Source organism: Venturia canescens, chromosome 6 (assembly GCF_019457755.1).
Source record: "Venturia canescens isolate UGA chromosome 6, ASM1945775v1, whole genome shotgun sequence".
Lineage (NCBI taxonomy): Eukaryota > Metazoa > Arthropoda > Insecta > Hymenoptera > Ichneumonidae > Venturia > Venturia canescens.
This window is the reverse complement of record NC_057426.1, coordinates 16071279-16094537: the sequence shown is the minus strand read 5'-3', so window position 1 is coordinate 16094537 and position 23259 is coordinate 16071279. Positions and strand designations below refer to the sequence as shown.

At 38.7% G+C, this 23259-nt stretch overlaps 2 protein-coding genes across 2 annotated transcripts in view; both read right to left on the bottom strand.

Moving 5' to 3' along the window:
• Window positions 1-23259, bottom strand: part of LOC122411878 (titin homolog) — a 1333995-nt gene that overhangs the window by 1197155 nt on the left and 113581 nt on the right. The window lies entirely within an intron of this gene.
• LOC122412391 (uncharacterized) overlaps window positions 15853-23259 on the bottom strand; it is a 60737-nt gene continuing 53330 nt past the window's right edge. Inside the window, exon 8 of the mRNA XM_043421865.1 lies at window positions 15853-16213. The gene's annotated coding sequence lies outside the window, so the exon portion shown is untranslated. The remainder of the gene's footprint in view (window positions 16214-23259) is intronic.

The window sequence follows — 23259 nt, the reverse complement described above, 5'->3', positions numbered from 1 at the left end:
TGTTTTTTCTACCACAAATTTTTTTTTTAACATTTTTTTACAAAGTTGTTTTTTCGAACACTCATTTTTTTTATTACTAAAACATTTATTATTTCATCGTTTTTAAAGTTCACTACGATTTCTCAGTCCCAATAATTTTTATTATTATTTTACATGATATTTTCTCGTTTTCACTATATTTTTCAATACACTATATAATTTTTTGAGTCGGGAGTTTTCTTCCTTTATTTTTGCCTATCAATCGTTATTTTTTGGTTTTTTTTTGTAGAATACCATCAAATCAGTCTTATTGAATGAAAAAAAATTAATGAAATTGTTGATTTTTTTTTTCGATCGTCGTATTAATTGTACACTTTGTACTAAGAAAAAAATGAATGATTAACTGTCCTAATAAGTACTGTATATTTTGAACATGTGCTTCGAGAAAAAATGTCCAAAAATGTGACACAATGTTGTAACATCACTGTGAACTGAATATCCGACAATGCAGTGTCCTGCCCACAATAAGCCTTTCTTATTTTGTCAAGTTTCCCAATTTGTTTATTAGCTTCGCATCAGCTTGCATTCTCCGTTTCACATGCAGTGTCCACAAAGAATAGCAGACTTCTCAATTCATGGGTTGAGTAATAGAAAAAAAAATTGGAAGAGTAACAAATCAGTGGTGCATTTTTTTTTTTGCATTCGTGTCGTTAATTCCAGAAACAATTTAGAGAAAAAAAACTAATAAAAATCATGCATAATTGTTGTTCAAAATTGCACTTCAATAGCGCCATATTTCCGTGGGACACGAGCGCCGCCATCGGTAGTGCGGATCGCTAATAGCTGAGAGCTGAATGAAAGGCGATTCAGAACAGCGTGAAGTAGTCGATAGTCGAATATGATGCGATATATTTAAACTGAGTATAGCGTAAATATCAATTAAAAAGGAAAATATTCAATAGATTTTGATTAAATTGGCTTTAGAACACTCTCTGCCACTCACAGAAGGACAAGCACAAAATTGGTTAAGACAACTATCACCGTTTTCGAGAAAACTGGCGACAAAGGAATATCCCCCCACCCACTGATCGCAGTGAAACGCATAACTCCCGTCTTTTGGCCCTGCGGGCGGTCGGGAGTTAAAAAAAACGATTGTTTTTCTTACAAATAGAGAAAATTGCATGTTTGTTCATTTCGACCGCTTACCGAAGCGAGAGCCCAGCGTTTTTTATACCGCTGGAGAATTCGATTATAAATCGAAATTTTCAACGACGGAAATCGTTAGAGATAAATGTAAAAACTTTCGCTCATTTTATAAGTAATAATCATTGTTGGTTTATTTCAACAGCTCAGTGGTGGAAAAATGATGGTTTTTTTCTATAACAAATAAAAATTACTACTTTATTCAACCACTCGTTGAAGCGAGAACCCAGCGGTTTTTCTACCGTTGGAGAATTCGATTCTGAATTGAAATTTTCAATGATGTTAATCGTTGGTGATAAATAAAAAAATGATCGTTTCCTTTTATAATACGTAAAAATACTTAAACATCACTTTAGTGTTCCTCTCCGATTTTCTTGAAACTGATATATGTGAAAGAGAACTCGAAAATAAGAGACACGTATTTTTTTTTATCGGCGGAAAAACGGTTATAAGGGGTAAAACCACCCTAAAAGGAACGCATGTCAAGGGGTGATTTTGCAGTTTCAATAACAAGCACTCAACCGATTTCGATAAAACCAAAACCAAAATGTTTCTTATCTAAAGTGATAAAAAGTTCACCATGTTTACGAAAAAAAAAACAGGGGGTAAACTACCTCTACATTCTTATATTTCTCAAGTCACAATGAAAAGGAATGATATTATGCAATGAAACGGGTTCTATTTCGATAAAAACATGAAAATAAAGTTCACGTGTTTTCACATTTTTGCAAAATGGTAATCTTAACGGGGTGAAATACCTTTTGTTTAAATTCTCGTACTGTGGGTAGCTTCTTTCTGTTTTACATGTTTATCTAATTCAAAATATTATAATAGTTTGGAGTCAAGATTTTCTGGCATATTAAAGTCATTACAAGACTACGAAAGGGTAAATCTGCTCCACTCGATTTTCCTCTTTATTCGCTATTTCAAAATTTCTCTCTGCATTTCGTTCAATTTGATTGCCCTGCATCGACATTACGAATTTAATAATTTTAGGAACGTATACAATTCGTATTGATCTGGATCGTGGGGGTTTGGCAGGGGGGGGGGGGGGGGGGGGGGCAAGTTGCCACAACCACTTTTTCGATGATCATAGAAAGCTTGTAAAATGCACCTAAATTCATAGGTACCATACCCATGTACAGATAAAAATGTTTCTATAAAACACTTTTTTTAACTTTGGTGGAAAAATGGAGGCGTAGACATATGATTCTAATGTTTGTGCTAGATAAAAATCTTCTTGGACTGCAAACAAGCCTTTTGAGTTTCGTCGAAAAATAGTACTATCGTAAAGTTTTGGCAAAGTTGTACACTCCTTACTAAAAGTATATATACAGTGGAAATAATCCTTAAAATAATTGGTTGGCGTACCTCGAAATATATGAGATTTTGGGAAAGTAGCAAAAAAGAAAAAAGTTGTCATTGTTGTTTATATACTGAAACTGTTTCTGCATTCTCATAAACCCGGTCAGCGAGAATTCAACCACCAAAATATATAAAACTACATAATACTACTATTACTACTACATTCAATATACAGGGTGTCCCATTTTAATCTTACACCTGACTTTTTTCGGAAAATATTGCTCGGATCAAATATTGTGTGGAACAAAACTTTTAGGGGTTGAAGGGGGACGTTTGATAAAAATTGGTTTGTGGATCCAAAATTCAAAATGGCGGCGTTAGAATGGCCGACATGTTTTTTTCGAATGGAAACATAACTTTTTTTCATCACCAAAAAATTTTTCAGCGCAAAACCAACAACTTTTGTTGGAAAAATTTTTTGATTAAGTTGATATTTTTTAAGTGAGAACATCATTTTCAACTATTTTAGAGGTATCCAGGATGCACCGCGAAGAGATCTTTAACGTACCAAGTGCAAGTGCGTTTGCGTGTGCGTCTGCATATGCGTGCATACGTGGAGGTGCGCATGTGTGTGTGTTTTTTATTTTCATTTTATATTTCAACTTTTTTTAAAAAGAGGGGCATGCAATGCCTTTATGCTCATAGGTACGAGCTCACAAGGATTAGGTCGCTGCGGTTCGTCACTACCGCAGTATTTTCGGACTCCAAGCCCTCCTTGTGAGTGTACTCTGATCCCTCCCTAGAGATGTTCAAAGATCCCTCCATTCATGTTTAAACATGCCTGAACTCTTCTCTCAAAACCATCAACTGTGCGTAGGAGAACATCTCTCGGGACCGCACGGCAGGCAGCTCTTATCCGCTCCTTCATGTTCTCTCGTGTTGTTGGAGCTTGACGGTAGACAGCGTCTTTTAAGTACCCCCACAAAAAAAAATCAGGAGACGTAAGATCTGGTGACCTTGGAGGCTAATTTACAGGACCGTCTCGACCAATCCACCGTTGACCAAATGTTGTATCCAGATGATTTCGAACAACATGAGCCCAGTGAGCGGGTGCACCGTCTTGCTGAAACCACATCTGTTGACGTGTTTCCAAATCCAGATCTTCTAGCAAAAGAGGCAGTTCATTTTGTAGAAAATCAAGGTAACGGACAGAGTTCACATTTCCCTCGAAAAAATGTGGACCTATTAATTGCCCGTTCACAATACCACACCATACGTTCAAACTCCATCGATGCTGGTGATCGATCTGTCTCAACCAATGTGGATTCTGATCAGACCGATACCGAAAGTTCCATCGGTTCACTTGATCACGGTTGTTGAAAGTGGATTCATCACTGAACATAACGTATCGAAAAAAGTCCCTGGATCGCTCGATTTGTCTCAACGCCCACCGACAAAACGCCACCCTTCGCAACGGATCTGGATTAGGAGTGTCTTGGTGGAATTGTAGTCGGTACGGGTGAAGTTCCGCACCTCTCAATACACGGTGCATTGTCGATTTGGGAAACCCCAGTCATTCCGAGATCACTTTGGCACTCAAATGAGGATCAATTGCTGTCATGGCTAAAATAGCCGTGTTTCGGGCTTCATGCAATCCACCAAAATTATTGACGTTTGGAAAATGTCGACGGTGGCGGATCATCCGACCTGCCCTCGCTCGCTGCTCAAGGGTTCGGATTGTCTGCCGTGATGGGTGACGAAGATCAGGATATTCACGTCGATACAAATTTTCAGCTCGGAAGTAATTGCCCCGACACCTCCCTAAAATAAGGAGCATATCAACGATTTCGTTGGGACTGAAATCAGCCATTGTTGCTAATTTTCAGAATTTTCCTCTAATTTAAGAACTTTTAAAAATTTCGAGAATCAAGAATTTTTCTCTGATTTCAGAACCTTTATAAATTTTCGATTTCGTCTCTTGCTAATGGCTGCGGAGTCAGAAGATAAATGTTTCAATCAATTTTTCATCCGTGGGCGATCACAATGACTTCTAAAATAAAAAATTCGACTGAGCAATTTGAATAAAAAGTGATGGGCCGGACAAGTACGTTTAAGACGTATTTGAACATAATTTGTACCGATCCAATCGAAATTGAATGTTGTGAATAATACCAGGGGATCCTGAAAGTCGGAGGGGAATTGATTCTTTAAAGTGTGTACCTTGTTGAAGTAACGAATGACTTTCATGTGAATTTTAAATGATTTTATTTCCATTAATTTTTTAGTAATTTTGATAAAACGTTGTGAGCCCGACAAGGATTCTCAACGCTCATTTGTCGCCGGAGATTATATTTCGAATAACTGATAAATACTTGACCTCGAATTGATATAATACATTTTAGTACTGCACGTAACTTCCGTTATAACTTATTTTTCATTAACTTTTTTCGTGAAAATAATTATCATGAATTTCATTAACGTTTCTAATTTGTTCGATAAATATTCCACATTATCAATAAAAACTTGGCCTCCAATTGATAGCATACATTTTTATACTGCATGTAACGTGGATAGTACATTTTTCAATTTGTTCAATATTTATGATTTTTTTTGAAAATTTTTTATTTTTCTTTACAGAATTTTTTTCCATTGTTTATATTTTTGTTGAATTTTTTTGAACTTTTCAATTTTTCGTTTATTATTTCTATAGAATTTTTTTCCTGGTGCTGAATCTTTTTTCTATGTCATCCAGAAACAAGAGACCATCAATGTACTTGTCCCAACCTTTTTTTCCCTAGGGGAAGTTTATGGTTTGATATCACGCCTTTTTTCTCAAAAGTTCCTCATATTATATATAACCTATAATCCTATAACCGTCATGTTGTGACGGTTATAGCATTTTAGTATAAATTTCTATGAATTATTTGCTTAGTACATTTTTATAGATTCCATTCTCATACGAGCATTTTTTATGGGATAATCATTTTCATGGAATTATCAGCAAATAAGGGACCATCAATGTACTTTTCCCAATCTTATTTTTCCTGGGTATGATGTTCGGCTTATAAAGTTGGTTTCCACCATAAAAGACCAATTTTTCGTAAAAATTGTAGTGAAAATATTTCGTCACAAGTCTGCCTTTGAACTTTGGCGATTTTTTTCCTTATACTCTAATATGTTATGCCTATTAGGAACTCAACAGCATGAAGGAATCCGGGATAAGGCCCGAGAAATGAATTTCGGTTTATAATGTTGGTTTCCACGTAAAAGACCAATTTTTCTTCAAAATTCTACTGAAAATATTTCGGCACTGGTTTGGTCTTGGACTTTGGTGATTTTTCTCCTTGTCTTCTAATATGTTTTGTGTAATAGGAACCCAAGAGAGTGAAGAAATGCGTCTCCTGGGCTGTAATATGATTTTCGGCTTATAACGTTGGTTTCCGCAACAAAAGATCTATTTTTCGTCAAAATTGTACTGGAAATATTTCGTCACCTGTCTGTCCTTGGCCTTTGGCGATTTTTTCCAAATCTTCATACCAAGAAAGAACTGACGTAAAGATTTTCTTAATAGAACAGTTTTTATTTATCTCTTTTCTTCAAAATTCAAATGAAAGATAGATCAAATTCAAGACACGAAAAATCCAACAGATTTGCCTACTTTAAATGTCGATTTTGCATTCTGAATCTAGAGATTTCATTTCATCCAAAACGTGCCCCCAATGAAATATATTTCCAAATTTTGCAAGTGGCCGCTAAGGTCCAATTATCCACAGCTTGATAGTTGCTGAAAAAAAGTACCCAAAAAATTCTAACATTTATTAAGCCAGAACTCAAAGCAGCAAAAAAAACTAAGCGAACTTAATTCAACAGAGCAACAGAATTCAAAGACGTTTAAGGTACCTGCATGGGTTTTGGAGGAAAATCATTTTAGGACAATTTAGAAATGAATTTAGAAATTCGAAAACTCACAATGGAGTAGAAAAAAGAAAATTGAAGTATTTAGAAAAGCGGAAGACTTTTGTGATGAATTTTCTAGATTACATGATACGGTTGGAGTAAATGATTTGAATGATTGGCACACACGCTGCAACACAGAAATATCAAAGTTTGGAAGTATTCGCTGTATATCAGTCATACAAACTTCAATACTATTTGAAAAGGAACACTTAAAAACTTGCCGAACCAAGTTCCATTTACATATTACCATAATCAAAGATAAGGGGTGATCCGTCGCATATATATTTATCCACAGAAATTTCAGAGTTCGCAGGTATCTGCTGTGGTTCAATGTATCTGCGCAATGAGCTTCGAAGACAGCAATTTTAAATCTACCCATAAATGAGCAACTGAAGACTTTTATAATCAATTTTTTACTTCATAATATAGATGTTACAGTTAGACTCAAAATGTAAAATGAATGGCACAGTATTTAAATTGTATAGTTTGCAGATTTTTGCAGTATTTCAATTATTCGAATCTACAGCATTATAATGAAAAGTTGTCAAAAGTCATGATGTTACATTAAAATGACATAGCGCACATTGCATTCAGCAATTCTGTAAGTTTCTGGGCATGTTGGTAGGCATTATATTTGATCGCATCCAAAACTGAGCAACAGTAGACTTATCGCAATGAATTTTTATTATAATAATTCCATATTTGTAGTTTGCAAAGTGGAAATACTCAACATACATGTCATTCTATAAGTTTTGTTATCAAAATTTGTGTTTGCATACCACATTCCTAAGATATGACTTTTCATATCATCAGCAAAAAAAGCATCCAAAGAATTTTTGGAACAAGTTTCAAACTTTATTACTCGACAGACCAGGTGGAAAAAGAATAACTACACTTATATCAAGACCAGAAATTGTTTTGAGAATCTGATGTAAAAAATGTGCGATTGATGATCATAGTTGGAAACCTCCTGAATCACGTTACCACAATCAGCATGAAGAAGTAGTAGAAAATCAGAGGATACATCTCAAGCAACGAATTAATAATATGTATCGGTCCGCTGCAAACAATGGAGTAAAAAACAAGGATCGGAAAGAGCAGAGCCAAACTCAATAGGAAGCAAAATATGGGAATATTCAAAAATAATGATGACACAAGAAATAAATTAGAAAACATTTATTCAATTGGAGTTTCTCACATTATATACTAACAGTTCCGTGTGTTCTTGTTTTATTAATTATCAACCATAATATTTACCATTTATCCTTACAACTTCCAGACCTATTATTGATAAACTGATTTGCCTTATTTATATTATTATTCACTAACTGTGCGAACGTTTGTTACATTTGTCCCGCACTATTCGTAACGTCAGACTCCGGCCGGTTCGTTTCGACACAGCTATCAAAGGGAACTCGCATATATAACCTACATTATTACACATGATATATAATCACGCAACCGACGATATATTTACACTTGAAAATATTCCGCGCATTCTGGTTTAATTGAAAGATTATCTCAGTTGACACTTATTTCCAATCGAACGAAATAATGAAATATTTAAAAGTTTCGTTGACATAAGCATCGCTCATTTTTTTATATTTTTCATTTTCACACACAGATCACAGTCTACATTTACGCGGCCGCTTTTATACCGGTTTAGTATACCATAAATTTTGACAAAATAAATATTAGTATACACTTTGTTAGATGACGCGAAAATTATTTTTATTTTCCCGCACGCACTTCCTAACATCATAACCCCAAACGTCAACACGACGTGAAACTTCGGCTGGTGACTTTCGAGTGATTAGTGATTTCGAGCTCTCGAGCTCCTCAGCTTTCCGCCAAACTTCCTTGCTTTTTTTATTGAATGTCATTGGCCCAAAAATTCTCTCACCCTTCATTGGTTGCAGCAAAATTTCTCTCACCAGGGATTGGTGATCATGGGGGCCAAGGGGCCTATGTTTGTAGCGGTTGGAGTACGCGTATACAGATGCGTCAAATCATGAATGTGTTAGTAACTTTTGCATAATCTTAAGCCCGTGCAAAGTTTTTTCTCAGAAATTACGATACTGATCATGCTGATTTTGGGTTCATTCGACAGAGAACTTCTTAATTAGCTAAAAGTTAAATTTTCAAAGCCGTACATAACTCATGAGTTTCGTAATTTAAGAAAATCACAAGCGAATTTTACCCCCACCACCGCGAATCGTTTTATTCAGAGAAAGTATAGTCTCGGCGAGAGCCTCAGGTCAGCAGCAGACGACAGGGCTGTCAATGTACTTGTCCCGAGACTCTACCGAGTCTCTTGATATGTTATGCCTATTAGAAACTCAACAGCATGGAGGAATCCGGGATGAGGCCCGAGAAATTAATTTCGGTTTATAATGTTGGTTTCCACGTAAAAGACCAATTTTTCTTCAAAATTCTACTGAAAATATTTCGGCACTGGTTTGGTCTTGGACTTTGGTGATTTTCCTCCTTGTCTTCTAATATGTTTTGTCTACTGAGAACCCAAGAGCATGAAGAAATGCGTGTTGTGGGCCGTAATATGATTTTCGGCTTATAACGCTGGTTTCCACGAAATAAGATCTATTTTTCGTCAAAATTGTACTGGAAATATTTCGTCACAGGTCTGTCCATGGACTTGGGCTATTTTTTTTCTTGTACTCTAATATGCTATGTTTATTGGGAACCCAAGAGAATGGTAGAAAGCGGGTTGGGGGCCGAGATATGATTTTCGGCTTATAACGTTGCATTCCACGAAAAAGGGCCTATTTTTCGTCAAAATTGTACTGGAAATATTTCGGCACTGGTTTGTTCTTCCACGTTGGTGATTTTCCCCCTTATCTTCTAATATGTTTTGTGTAATAGGAACCCAAGAGAGTGAAGAAATGCGTCTCGTGGGCTGTAATATGATTTTCGGCTTATAACGTTGGTTTCCGCGACAAAAGATCTATTTTTCGTCAAAATTGTACTGAAAATATTTTGTCACCTGTCTGTCCTTGGCCGTTGGCGATTTTTTCCAAGTCTTCATACCAAGAAAGAACTGACGTAAAGATTTTCTTAATAGAACAGTTTTTATTTATCTCTTTTCTTCAAAATTCAAATGAAAGATAGATCAAATTCAAGACACGAAAAATCCAACAGATTTGCCCACTTTAAATGTAGCTTTTGCATTCTGAATCTAGAGATTTCATTTCATCCAAAACGTGCCCTCAATGAAATATATTTCCAAAGTTTGCAAGTGGCCGCTGAGGTCCAATTATCCACAGTTTGATAGTTGCTGAAAAAAAGTACCTGAAAACTTCTAACATTTATTATGCCAGAACTCAAAGCAGCAAAAAAAACTAAGCGAACTTAATTCAACAAAGCAACAGAATTCAAAGACGTTTAAGGTACCTGCATTGGTTTTGGAGGAAAACCATTTCAGGACAATTCAGAAATGAATTTAGAAATTCGAAAACTCACAATGGAGTAGAAAAAGGAAAATTGAAGTATCTAGAAAAGCGGAAGACTTTCGTGATGAATTTTCTAGATTACATGATACGGTTGGAGTAAATAATTTGAATGATTGGCACACATGCTGCAACACAGAAATATCAAAGTTTGGAAGTATTCACTGTATATCAGTCATACAAACTTCAATACTATTTGAAAAGGAACACTTAAAAACTTGCGGAACCAAGTTCCCTCTCATATTACCATAATCAAAGATAAGGGGTGATCCGTCGCATATATATTTATCCACAGAAATTTCAGAGTTCGCAGGTATCTGCGGCGGTTCAATGTATCTGCGCAATGAGCTTCGAAGACAGCAATTTCAAATCTATCCATAAATGAGCAACTGAAGACTTTTATAATCAATTTTTTACTTCATATAGATGTTACAGTTAGAGTCAAAATGTAAAATGAATGGCACAGTATTTAAATTGTATAGTTTGCAGATTTTTGCAGTATTTTAATCATCCGAATCTACAGCGTTATAATGAAAAGTTGTCAAAAGTCATGATGTTACATTAAAATGACATAGCGCACATTGCATTCAGCAATTCTGTAAGTTTCTGGGCATGTTGGTAGGCATTATATTTGATCGCATCCAAAACTGAGCAACAGTAGACTTATCGCAATGAATTTTTATTATAATAATTCCATATTTGTAGTTTGCAAAGTGGAAATACTCAACATACATGTCATTCTATAAGTTTTGTTATCAAAATTTGTGTTTGCATACCACATTCCTAAGATATGACTTTTCATATCATCAGCAAAAAAAGCATCCAAAGAATTTTTGGAACAAGTTTCAAACTTTATTACTCGACAGACCAGGTGGAAAAAGAATAACTACACTTATATCAAGACCAGAAATTGTTTTGAGAATCTGATGTAAAAAATGTGCGATTGATGATCATAGTTGGAAACCTCCTGAATCATGTTACCACAATCATCATGAAGGAGTAGAAAATCATAGGACACATATTAGGGAACGAATTAATAATAGGAATCGATCCGCTGCAAACTGATGGGGTGGAAACAAGGATCGGAGAGGGCAGAGCCAAACTGAATATCAAGCAAAATATGGGGATGTTTAAAAATAATGACGACACAAGAAATAAATTAGAAAACATTTATTCAATTAAAGTTTCTAATATCATTCTAAGAGTTGCGTGTATTTTTGTCTATTTATTCGTATATATAACCTATGTACACATGATATATAACCACGCCACTGACAATATATTCGCACTGGACAATATTTCTCGTACTCTGGTTTTATTGAAGGATTATTTCAGTTAACACTTATTTCCAATCGAACGAAATAATGAAATCTTGAAAAGTTTCGTTGACATATATGCATCGCGCATTTTTTATATTCTTTTTCACACACACATCACAGACTACATTTACGCGGCCGCTTTGATACCGGTTTAATATATCACAAATAACAAAATAAATAGTAATATGCACTTCTTTAGATGACGAAAATTATTTTTTTATTGATCCCGCACGCACTTCGTAATGTCCAGCCCCCTGTCACAGTTTGTCGGACATGGTTCTCGTAATGTCCGTCGCTTTTATTTCCATTCGCTGCCATTTGTGGCGCTAGTAGTCGTCTGCTCGGTTTACTCCGTTTGCTCCGTCGGCTCCGTCTGCTCCGTCTGCTGTCTGCTGCTCCTGCGATCGAACATCTACGTTGCGTGTTCATATTTTGATCATTTGGATTTATGCGATTATTATAAATGTTTATCCAAGTGAAGTTATACAGGTGAAATTTATTCATCTAGAAATGTTTTTTTATAGATAGGTGCGGGAAATACGTGTACGTGGTGTCGTTTTTCGAATAAATGCAAAAAATAAATTTATGGTTATAAGTGTGCAAAAAAATATATATTTCTTTAATAATTGTGAAATTTCACATATTCATATATGTATATATTTAATTTTTTAATAAAATTGTCTTCTTTTGCTCTTTAATACATATTGGGTATTTCTTATGTTGTACAAAATTTTGAGGTTTTTTTCCTCAACTGATTATTTTTTTTTTGTTCGGCGTTTATTCGAGTGCAATACTGTTGCATTCGAGTTCTAACAAAAGTTTGAACAATTTGAAAAATAATGTCCGGACCGTGCAGAGCACATGGGAAGGAAAGACCTTTAAAATTGAAGACATCTTCCAGAATGTTGTCGAACACATTCGCAGATTGACAGTGAGCTTGAAAAGATTTCTCCAAAAAATGCACGAAGCGGTACAAATGGGTGTTTGGATGAACCCAGGCACCTCGTTGTTGCCAATTATTTAGTACAGCTTCCGGGAGAACGATACCATTGATCTCAGAAGTTAATAAAGCGTTTTTACATTGCAAACATGAGATAGTATTGCAAATTCGCTTTGTCAGGTCCACTGTAAAGCAATACATGACACAATCAGTAACTACTGGCATGTTATACGTGTCTTCCGTAATATGAATTATGTCCTCAAGCTCCCATTCATCGTGCGCGATAATATGCTCCAATTTTCCTTTGACAACCTTTGACACATCTGTGGCAGTATTGGGATTATTGTATATCGTTTTGAGATCCGCAAGTGTCACCAAAGGCTCAGTAGACTTTTTAGTAGTTACTGAACAATTGCCAGTCCTCGGTGGTTTCAAAACGCTATACATGGATAGGATCTTATAGATACTCAGGAACGTTGGTGTCGAAGGATGATCATTGGAACCACCCGCTTGTCTTACCGTGCCAAAAAATTTCTGCAGTGGAAAATTCAAAACCAAGCGCATATGCATAATATAAAATCAAAAAACAGAAGCAAAAACAGAAAGTCCTAAAGAATAGTGAAAATAGAATAGTGAAGAGCAAAAAAATAGTTTAGGAAAACCGTTCTTGTGAGGTCTAAAGAAGAGGACACAATAGAAAGTTTTATCTAATCACCATATAATTTTAATCTTAAATTATTTAATTTGAAAGTAATTTGAATATAGTATTAATTCCTTTGATTCTCATTCAATTACCTCCAAAGTTTTAATGCAAAATATTTAAAAGTAGATTAAAAATGCTGTAAAATGAAGCATAACCAGCACTATAAAATTATAGAAAGTTTAATTTATACGAAAAATCATAAACTCCATAGCTCTTTGCAAACAAACCTCCAGTGCATCCTGATTCACGAAGCCTGTCAACACATAAGGGAAATTGCAGCGCTGTGTTAGATACTCGACAAGATCCAATGTCGACTGCAAAGTTACTCGCAGACCCTCCGCAGTCTGCTTTGTCAAGAATACATCTTTCGATAAATTCCCATTTTCGACTTCTGTTTCCCAAGCATCTAACGTTCGTAGTGCATCTTTAATAATCTATTAAAGTAAGAGCCGTACACAAATCTTCATTAACACTTAGCTGGATACAAAACAACCCTGTTATTTTCACTCTTGCGAGCATTGGTACAGTTTACTTGCCTTAAAGTCAACATTACTCGGTTGGACTCCTTCGATTGGATTTTTCCTATTGAGAGCATCAAAAGTGTCGTTTATCCATTTGCAAAATGATGCTGTAGCCTCGCAACCGTGAAGCTCTGGAACGAACTTTTCGAAAAAGCGTAAGCCCGCGGCAACCGAATTGCTGAAAACCTATTTGGAATATAATTTATTTTTTTTTTAATGTACAGAAGTAACAACAGGTCCATGATCGTAATATAAAGTAGTTACCTGAACAGCTAGTCGTACTCGCATTTTGAGGGAATTGTTTAATTCGACGTGATTGGAGGTAAGCTTGGGGCAAACCAAAGCTTGCCCAGGGCCAGCACTCTCTCGATCTTTCTTGAGGAGAATTTCAATGTGTTCCCACTTGATAAGCGGCCCTGAAGGATCCATCTGTTAAATATAGCATTCATAAAATATCGATCGATTTGAGGGAAACATCGGTTGCAAATATCAATGATTGACCTGTAAGGATCTTTTATTATATAGACGATTTCGGATCGTTTTAATAAGGTGTGGCGTATCAGAAAACATGAAGATTTTTCGACCCGGCTCAACAGGGTGATCGAAATAATTCCGAAGCTTCCCTTTTTCGCCACATACGCCAAGTTCAGACCAACATTTTCTGTTTGGACTCGCACCATCGCTGATTACTCCATGGATTTTTGCACCAATTTTCTCCAGCTTAATAATCGCTTTTACGATGAGCTGCGCCAAGACTTCACCCTTTACGGGTCCTCTCGATGCAAAAACGGCAATCGGTTGACACGAATCATTACTCAAAGATTGAAACATCAAAACTAATCCGTGATTAGCTTTTTCTGTGAAATTTTCCGATTTGCAACCCTCTCCGCCAAAATCGATTAATCCTGTGTAAGTCAAATTTTTCGTGTCAACACCGACACTTTCTCGAGTTGATATCTCGTCCAATAAGAGGATACCGTGTCGTTCCATTTCATTTTTTTTATTTAGCGCTAATCCAAGCACTTCGAAAAACTCCGAATCGAATCCGCAAGATGATTTAATTTTGGATAGATATCTGAAAACATGAAAAATATTTTCAGCTGTATGTGGAAATGAATATTTCTACGAATAGTCTCCATAACAACTATAAAAATATATATAATTTCTTTTTAAATATTGATATTGTATTTTTTTAAAAAATATATCGTTATTATGAATATGTTAACGTACTCAAAGTACTCAAATCATGAATTATTTATACTATTGTAGATAAATGAATAAATTTTTTAGTAAAATAAAATTTCATTATTACGAATTTTAATTTACCTTCGAACGGTTCTCATACTGGGAAGAGGTAGGATGTCATTCGAACGCAAAAACTCGTAGCACGATGGTGATCTCATATGGAGAAGCATGCATAGCAACATCCATTGCTCGGAATAATTTCGGCCTTTCAAATTCTTGTGCTTTGCAGCGTCAATGATTTGATGCAGGACGTGAAGTTGGTTTTGGGGGATGTCCCCATTTTTCGCATGTTCTTCGAGGTCTTGACTATTGCACTGTGCCATTTTTCGATGCGTAAGGAGAACTTCCAATCGCAAAGATCTCTCGAGCAATCCGTTTTGCTCGTAAAGCTGAGCGATACTTGGTCCGTAGTTGTGACAATTGCTGTTTTTGTTGTTTCAACCCAAGAACTTTTTTTGGCTGAGCGTCTAAACCAACTTGAGCAAATCTACGGCATTTCCTTTTAACCGTATTTTTAAATGTCACGCAACGCTTGCAAATTTTGTGAGTGCGAAGTAAAAGAGAGCAATTCGCATGACGCCATGTACCAGAATTATCCTTATTCAAATTGTTATGATTCAGATCGGTTTGTGGAGATACCGAATTTACTGAAGCCTGAATAATACCCGGGCACACATTGAAACGATGGATCGATAGCAACAAATTTTGTAGTGTATTCATATCGAATACTTGGTGAGGCAAATCGAAGTCTCTGAGATTGAGTACCTGACCGAAAACTCTTGTCTGTATGGACATATCTTCTTGAATCATAACGCTTTTTGATGGAAACATTTGAAACGATTCATCGATTTGAAGAGTTTCGTTTACGAAAAAAAATATCATTTTTTTTCCTGCAAAACCACTTTCATATCTCATCCACCCTGAAGGGAGAGATACTGGGGTTCGTTGAAGTTTGGAGAAACTAAAAGTCTCTGTGCTGTTCTGTTGTGTTTTTACTGGTGAGTTTGCAATGTTTTCCGGCAGAGGAACCTCATCTCTCTCGGTCAACAGATTGGCATTTTCAGCGAAACGATCTTCGTTTACAGGAGCAATGACTTCTGCATCTTTTAAGGCTTGACTCTGAAGGGATATCGGAACACCAGAATTAATGACAGAGAAACTTTTTACAGCATCGGTTTCATTTTATGTCAGCTCGTTCTGAGACTGCAGCTGCTGCTCTGTTTCCACAGTCTCCACCCATGGAAAAAGTGATGGAACGCATCCTTTTTTTAAGCGAGGAACTTTGTATTTCCCCTGAAATTTTATTTTGACATTCGAATATTACATTAAAGAAATGAAAATTCAGCTTTATAGCCAAAAAAGAATGATCAAACTCACCACTCCAAGAACTTTTCCATCAGGACTCAGAAATTGCCGTTCCCAAACAATGTCACTCTTGTGGAAATGTTTCTCGCATACTGCTTTACCAATTTTTCCCAAATTCCCTTTTCGTCGCACAGCACTTTTCCATAACTGTTCACTTTCCGGGTTCTTAGGGATAGTGAAAAAATGAACCTTCTCCGGATTCGATTTATAACCTGAGGTACAACCAGGGACTATACAAGCCGGCATAATATAAAAATATAAAAATTAACAGTAGCAGTAGAGGAGCTCAATAATTGTTATCGTTGTCAATCCACTTGAAAGGGAAGGCGACGACGGTAAACAAAAACATTGAACTCTGTAGTTTTATTAGACACTTCAAATGTCTGAATAATATTATAGTCTTAAACTCTGAATGCTGATTTAAACTTCCGAATTAAACTGAAACTCCGAATGCTCACTGAATTACTCCAACTCCATATTTATTATTTACTTCGAAAATACCGAATATGTCGAGAGCGTCGAGAGGTCGAAAATGGCAAGAATGTAACGCGCATGCGCGAGAAAGACCGAGCACACGATTACTAGCGCCACGAAGTGGACTCTAATAAAACTAGAAATCACGGACAACACCGGAATAATCTTCTGCTATAGGAATAGTACCCACTGTCACGGGGCTGGTAATGTCGAAACTCTGTTCATACGATCAAAAACTGACATATGGTTTGTACATATATCTATGTATATCGGTCGAATTTATGACTGCTGTTACCAGCTGTGCTGCGCCGTGTGCTACGTTCTGAAGTTGACGTCAGATTTCCAATCATCAACAACTAATTTCAACAACCAATCACAACGTCTAAAAATGGATGTCGTCAGATCCAACGAATCAGAAACTCGAGAGCATCAAAGTGCCTTTGATGGTGTTTATAAATACAGACGCATAAATTCTTCAATGTGTTGGTAACTTTTGCATAATCTTGAGGCCGTGCAAAGTTTTTTCTCAACAATTACAACACCGATCATGCTGATTTAGGGCTGAATCGAAAGAGAATTACTCAATTGGCTTAAACTTCAATTTTCAAGTTGCTAAATGGCTCCTGAGCTTCGTAATTCAATAAAATCACATGCCAATTTTACCCCCACCACGGCGAATCGTTTTATTCAGAGAAAGTATAGTCTCGGCGAGAGTCTCGGGCCAGCAGACGACAGGGCTGTCAATGTACTTGTCCCGAGACTCTACCGAGTCTCTTGATTTGCGGTGGTGGGGGTAAAATCGACATGTCATTTTCTTGAATTGCGAAGCTCAGGAGTTATGTCGCAATTTGAAAATTGAACTTTCAGCTAATTAAGAAATTCTCTTTCGATTGCGCCCAAAATCAGCATGATCGGTGGCGTAATTGCTGAGAAAAAACTTTGCACGGGCTCAAGATTATGCAAAAAGTACCAACACATTTACGCAGCTGACGTATCCGTATATGGGTTCAGACCGATACATACAAGGGCTTCTTGATGCCCATCATAACCAATCACCGGTGAGAATCTATCCGTCTCGACCAATCGCCGATGAGAAAGTTTCTGATAGTCCTCAATGTTTTCTTGTATACCGTCTGTTATCGTCTGTTATGTTATTATAAAGTGATTGCGATCGTAGCCCCGTGGATCAACGGTGCAAGATTTGCAAATTTCGTTTAAATAAATAAAACATTATTGGAAATAGCAGTGGATATAATCAATTTTATTTTTTTCATAAAAGAAGTTTCAATAAGTTTCGAGCCCAATTCACGACAATAATATCTATAATAAATAAAACCTCAAAAGTGGATTAATTGATCTCATACAGTGTACTGAGAGTGAGTAAAATGTTGAGAAGTGAAAACGTGAATATGGTGTGTCGTGAAAATTAAGAATTATCTGTTCTACTTCGATATCGTAATATATACTGTGACGTGACATTTTGCCCCGCCACTCGTACGAATTGTGTCGACCAGTGGACCGGGTTTACGGCCCATTTTCCACGACTTTTCGACTCGTCGGGTGTTGGTCGGAGCCGGACTCATTATTGCGTAATTATTGTATTAAGTTCGAAAAACCGCCTACATTACCGATTTGAGAGATTTTAGTTAGTTTTAGCTACCTGTTACCTACGTGGCAGGAAGAGAGAGAATTTCGTTGTCTATTTTTGAGTTTAATCTGACGTTTATTTACAGAGAATTTCGTTGTCTATTTTTGGATTTAATCTGATGTTTATTTAAAGTAAAATTTCATTGTCGTTTTGGGATATTTGGTGTCGCCTTCGCGACTGGGTGCGAACCGTCTTTTATTGTGACGATGCTTTGCTGTTGTTCGACCCGATCTCGTTCGCGAGAAACACCCTCCCACACCGTCTTCGAGTTACGAGCATCATTCTCGACCAGTGGACGGCTGAGAGGACACGCTGGCATAGGCCATTCGTTGAACGCCGCCCGTGCCTCTCCCGCTGCAGTAACCGAGAGTTACACCGTCCGCTACACCGTAAATTCGGGTGCCACGGTCCGTGCGATACGGCGCCTCGTCAGGTGGGATTCGGGGGAGTTTTCTGGAGCCAAGGTGCTGTTTTGCCTGGTGGTTTTTGTCGTGGGCCCACCATGACTTCTAGACGTCCGAAGTCATGAGGGAGGCCTCCCCTCGGTCCTTCAGAGCTGCCCGCCGGATCCCCAAGAGGAAAGGCACTCGAATCACGGCAATTAAGTCGGGAGGAATGTTTCAAACGGACGGGAGAGGTAAGAGCAACAGGGAGGCAAATTACCGACGTGGCGCTTCTTAATTTGAAGTCCCGCGAAAGCGTGAACTACGAGCCTATGCTCTGGCTCGCGCCTAGCGTGTGAGCGCTGCGGTTCGCGTGCCTAGTGGTGGGGATGGCGCCGAATATTGAGGACCACTCGTTCGCACAATTAGTCTTGTTCCGATCACCTCACCGGCGAGTCAGAAGCCCGAGTCTGCAGTCATCTAGGTCTCTTTTGTCTTTTCTTCGGGTGCGACGAGTGATCTCCTCGGTAAGCCCACTACTCTTTCTCCCCGGGTTCTTTGGTAGAATTGAGCGTATTGTTTCGGAACTTAGTTCCGGTTTTCTTTGAGTTTTGTTGCCTGGTGGCCTTTTCTTTGAGGGAGATCTGTGTGGCGAAGTAGCGAGCGAGATTGCGGCCGCTACTTCCCAATCTCCATTATTTTTCGTGTAGTTTATTGAGACGCTCAACTCTATCAGAGGATTCACTCTTAATCTGGTTCAATGCATTATTATCTGATTTCGAAGATAGTCTGAACGATTATTCGTTCGAGTTTTGATAAAGCGCTGAATATTGCGCGCAGTAAAGTTTGAGTTCGCTTTTGTCTCTCTCTCCCTGCACATGTCGAGAGCCCTAGCGAGCGCGCTAGCCGCGCGATGTTTTCGTTGTGTCTCTCTCTTTCTCATTGTCGCGTTCGGGATGTACGGCGGTTAGTCAAGGCATTATTTTTCAGTATTTTTCTCTCGTTTCTTTTATATTGCGCATTCTTTCGTACCTGCTATTGTATTATTTCGTGTCTCACGATCGACGTATTTTCTGTTACCTCTTTTGAAGTATTCTATTGTAAAATTGCGTTATTTTCCGTCGTCGATCATAATTTCGCCTATCTTTTGTCTTTCGCGTTGCGTCCGTGCATTGTCCAAAATCGCGGACTTCTATCTTTTGTGATTTCTGTCGCCGTATGGTAGGTTAGCTCGCGGATGAGTTATTGGGTAGTAAATTACCAGGTGTCGATTACCTTTTGCCTTTGCGCTGCCTACGACACCCGCGTAATCTACCTGGAATTGTCTCACCGTGGTCACTTTGTTGCCTACCCTGCCTTAGTGACCAATGCGTTACAATTTCCGTCATAGCAGTTACCTATTACCTATTACCTATTGCCGGTAGTTACCTTGCGAACTCGGGTAGGTCGTTGGCGACGTTTAGTTACCTCCTTGTAAACAGGGCCAACGCGATGGCGAATTAAACTTACCATTTTTCCGAATTATTATCTTGTTCCGTCTAACTGGCGAATCTAAACTATCGTTTCCTAAAATACTATTTTGTTGAACATTAATTGGCGATCTCGTGTTTCTCTCCTGTATAATTTGTTTTCCGCTAAAAATTGTGAATAAATGACGCATACTGTTTCGAATTTTATATTTTGTTGTGGGCTATTTCTTTTGTGTTTCGTGACCGCTACTTTGCCCCAAGGATCCCCCCCTCTACCTTTTGTATCTCAGATGAGCTGAGTAGTCGGACCGTCCTCGGTCACTCGTTCCCCTCGTGCACTCTAGACTTTAATTTTGCGTTGCGTTACCATCACGAGAATTGACGAAAATCAAGTCGATTAATTTGACGGTACTTGGTACCTGGCGCCCAGTTCATTCTCGTAGCCGGAGAGTAGCGCGAGGCGAGGTGAGTGAGCCGAGAAGGGACAGATCGTACCTGCCCGGGAAAATCTTGTTACAAATGGCGCCCAACGCGGGGCCCGACAAGTAGCAGCTTATTAGAGTTTCGCGAATTTTAATGCCGATCTTTGATTTGAGTTCTTTCGTTTTCGTTGTAATTAATTTTCTCTACCGGTTACGCCGAAAATCCGTACCGCTCGCGTCGAGAAATTTCGAGTGAACTTGGCGTGTGCTTGTATTTTTTTTCCTTTCTCGAGCGATAGCGAGTTCTCGACGTGCTGGGAGAGGATGAGAGATTTGTAGAGTATTTTTCTTTCTAGCTATTGTGATTATTTCGTATTATATTGTGTTTAGCGGACGCTCCCGAGAACAGAGGCGTGGTATATTGCGGTGTGACCAAATAAAATTTGTTTTTCCCTTTTACCTCTCGTATGACTACGAGATAATTTCTGACGAAATATTATTTCAATTTCTTTTGTACGCGCTTTGTGGTGACGTGGTACTATACTGGTAATATTAACTTTCGTGCCCTATTTACATTTTTTTTTCTCCTTATCGCTTTCGCTTCAGTTGACTCTATTGTTCCGCTTAACCCATGTTATATTTGAATATCGTGCTTCTTAGCTGTAAGAAATTTCGTTTATTTCTTGTGCCTGTTATGATATCTTGTGCCTTCTCCTAATCCTTTATGTCATCGATGAATACTATTGCCTGACCGAACTGGCCGAATTATTTTGAATTGGACTCGATCGGTTATCCCGTACCTTTGCCTCGCGTAAGAGGGCATAAGACCAACGCGTCGAGCGCGTACGACGTTGGCAGTTAGCCCCAAAAATATAGACACTTCCCCCGACCGAGGGCATAAGACCGACATCTCGAACTCGCGCCGCTGAAGCGTACGAGGTTGGCAGAGAGCCCCGAAAACGTAAACAGAGTCTCCATTGTTCGGTTTAGAAGACTCGAAACCACTCACGCGTGAGCCATAAACAGTAACGGGAGATTATTTCGATATTCGTTCGCTTCCCGCAAATCGTTAATCCCGTATTTACTTCGACAGGAACGAGTTTCGAAAAACAATTTTTTTTGGGAATCGGGTGATCCCCCGTCGCCCCTACTTATCACCCCAGGACGGAGGGAGCGGGGAGTCCGCTGAGTGACTCGTAAGGCGCAATCATTCCTCGAGTATTCGCGTTAGCAAACGGTGCACCTTGCGATCGATCCCCGGCGTTAATTCGGCTACTCGCATTACTATCATCATTTCGTCGTGTTAAAATATCGCGTTTAAATACTAATTCTTAGGTCCGTATCGATATCAATTTCGAATTACGTCGTGTATCATTTCCCCGGGCGTGCTACGCCGCGAGTAAATATTTCGATCAAACCATTTCCTCTTGTTTGGATTTACTGAGAGTTCGAATAAGAGTCAGCCATTATCGAATTAATTTTTTGAATTTTTTTTGTTTTTGACGAACCTGAATATTACGTGAAATTCTTTGACGTAATCAGGCGTCTTTATTGTTTTCTCTCCGACGAATTCGATTTCTTACCTTTTACCTGGCGGAGGTGAATCCTTACCTACTACCTTTCGAATTTGGATTCATTCAAATTTGAACTATCTTCGGATTCAAACTCTCGCTTATTCTCTTCGGAATCGAATTCTTGCCCAGTACCTTATTGACTAATTCGAATTCTTACCTATTACCTTCGGACTCGAGTTCTTACCTACCAAATCGGACTCGAGGCCGTGCTTACCGGATTCGAATTTTTTAGTCCTGTCTTTACGATTTATCTTTTTTTTTCTCGTTTGGTTACCTCCACGCTTCCTAATTACCTGGCGAATTTGAATTCTTACCTACAAATTACCTATTCTCTTGAATTCAAATTCTCTCCATCTTTGACGTTTAAGTTTTTTTTTGATATTTGATTTCTTTTCTCGTACGCTGCGCTGATTCGAACTCTCGTATTTAACCATTCAGAATACCTTTTGGGATAGCGCCTCGATAGCTCGCGCTCAAATCATTCGCCGAATTTCAACACTCGGGTCGCGAGCGCTATTATTCGTCTCGAGCTTATCTTTCGCGTGTTTCGGGCGTACTCGGCCGGTAATTCCCGCGTTTACCCCCGTCTTTAGCCATCGGGTGCTCCTCCCTCGGTAGTACTACGCGTCGTTAATCCCCGTACACTCCGCCTTAGTCGGCGAGATGTCGGAAGGGAACCGTGACGGCTCACTAAAATCCGGTGAAGGTCCGCAGCGCCCTTCCTCTCCTCCGCCAGCAGGCGCTGAAGGTGGAGAGAATTTGACGCTCGAAGCCGATCCATGTGTACTCGGCGTTCCATCGGTTCACGGCGTGGCTGGGATGGACTCAGGAATGGGCCATACCATGCCGCCCGAGGACGGGTTGAGTGCCTCATACCCGTGGTCCGGCGATACGACCAAAACCATGGAGAGCCTCAAAGGACCTTTTATGACGGCTACGGGAATAAGTAGCGGCCCGTTCGAATCTCATTCCGGCCCGGAACGATCCAGCCACCAAGAGATTTGGACCCGGTTACTCCACTCCGGAACTAACCTTAGCCCTGGCCCGCCGAACCACCAATCGTGGACGAGACCCCCCGCGAGTACACCTCCCACGCATACCGGAACACGACCGCGCACCCATACATCGGCGAGTGTGAATTCTCCGCCCGGGATCTACCCTAGCAGCGATCCACGCGTTCGGACCGGTGAACAGTTCCTCGGTGGACGAGCACCTCCGCATCACACCACTCCCCCTATTGGCGAGCCCAGGTTAGTACCCGAACTCCCACCGTGGCAAAACTTTGAGC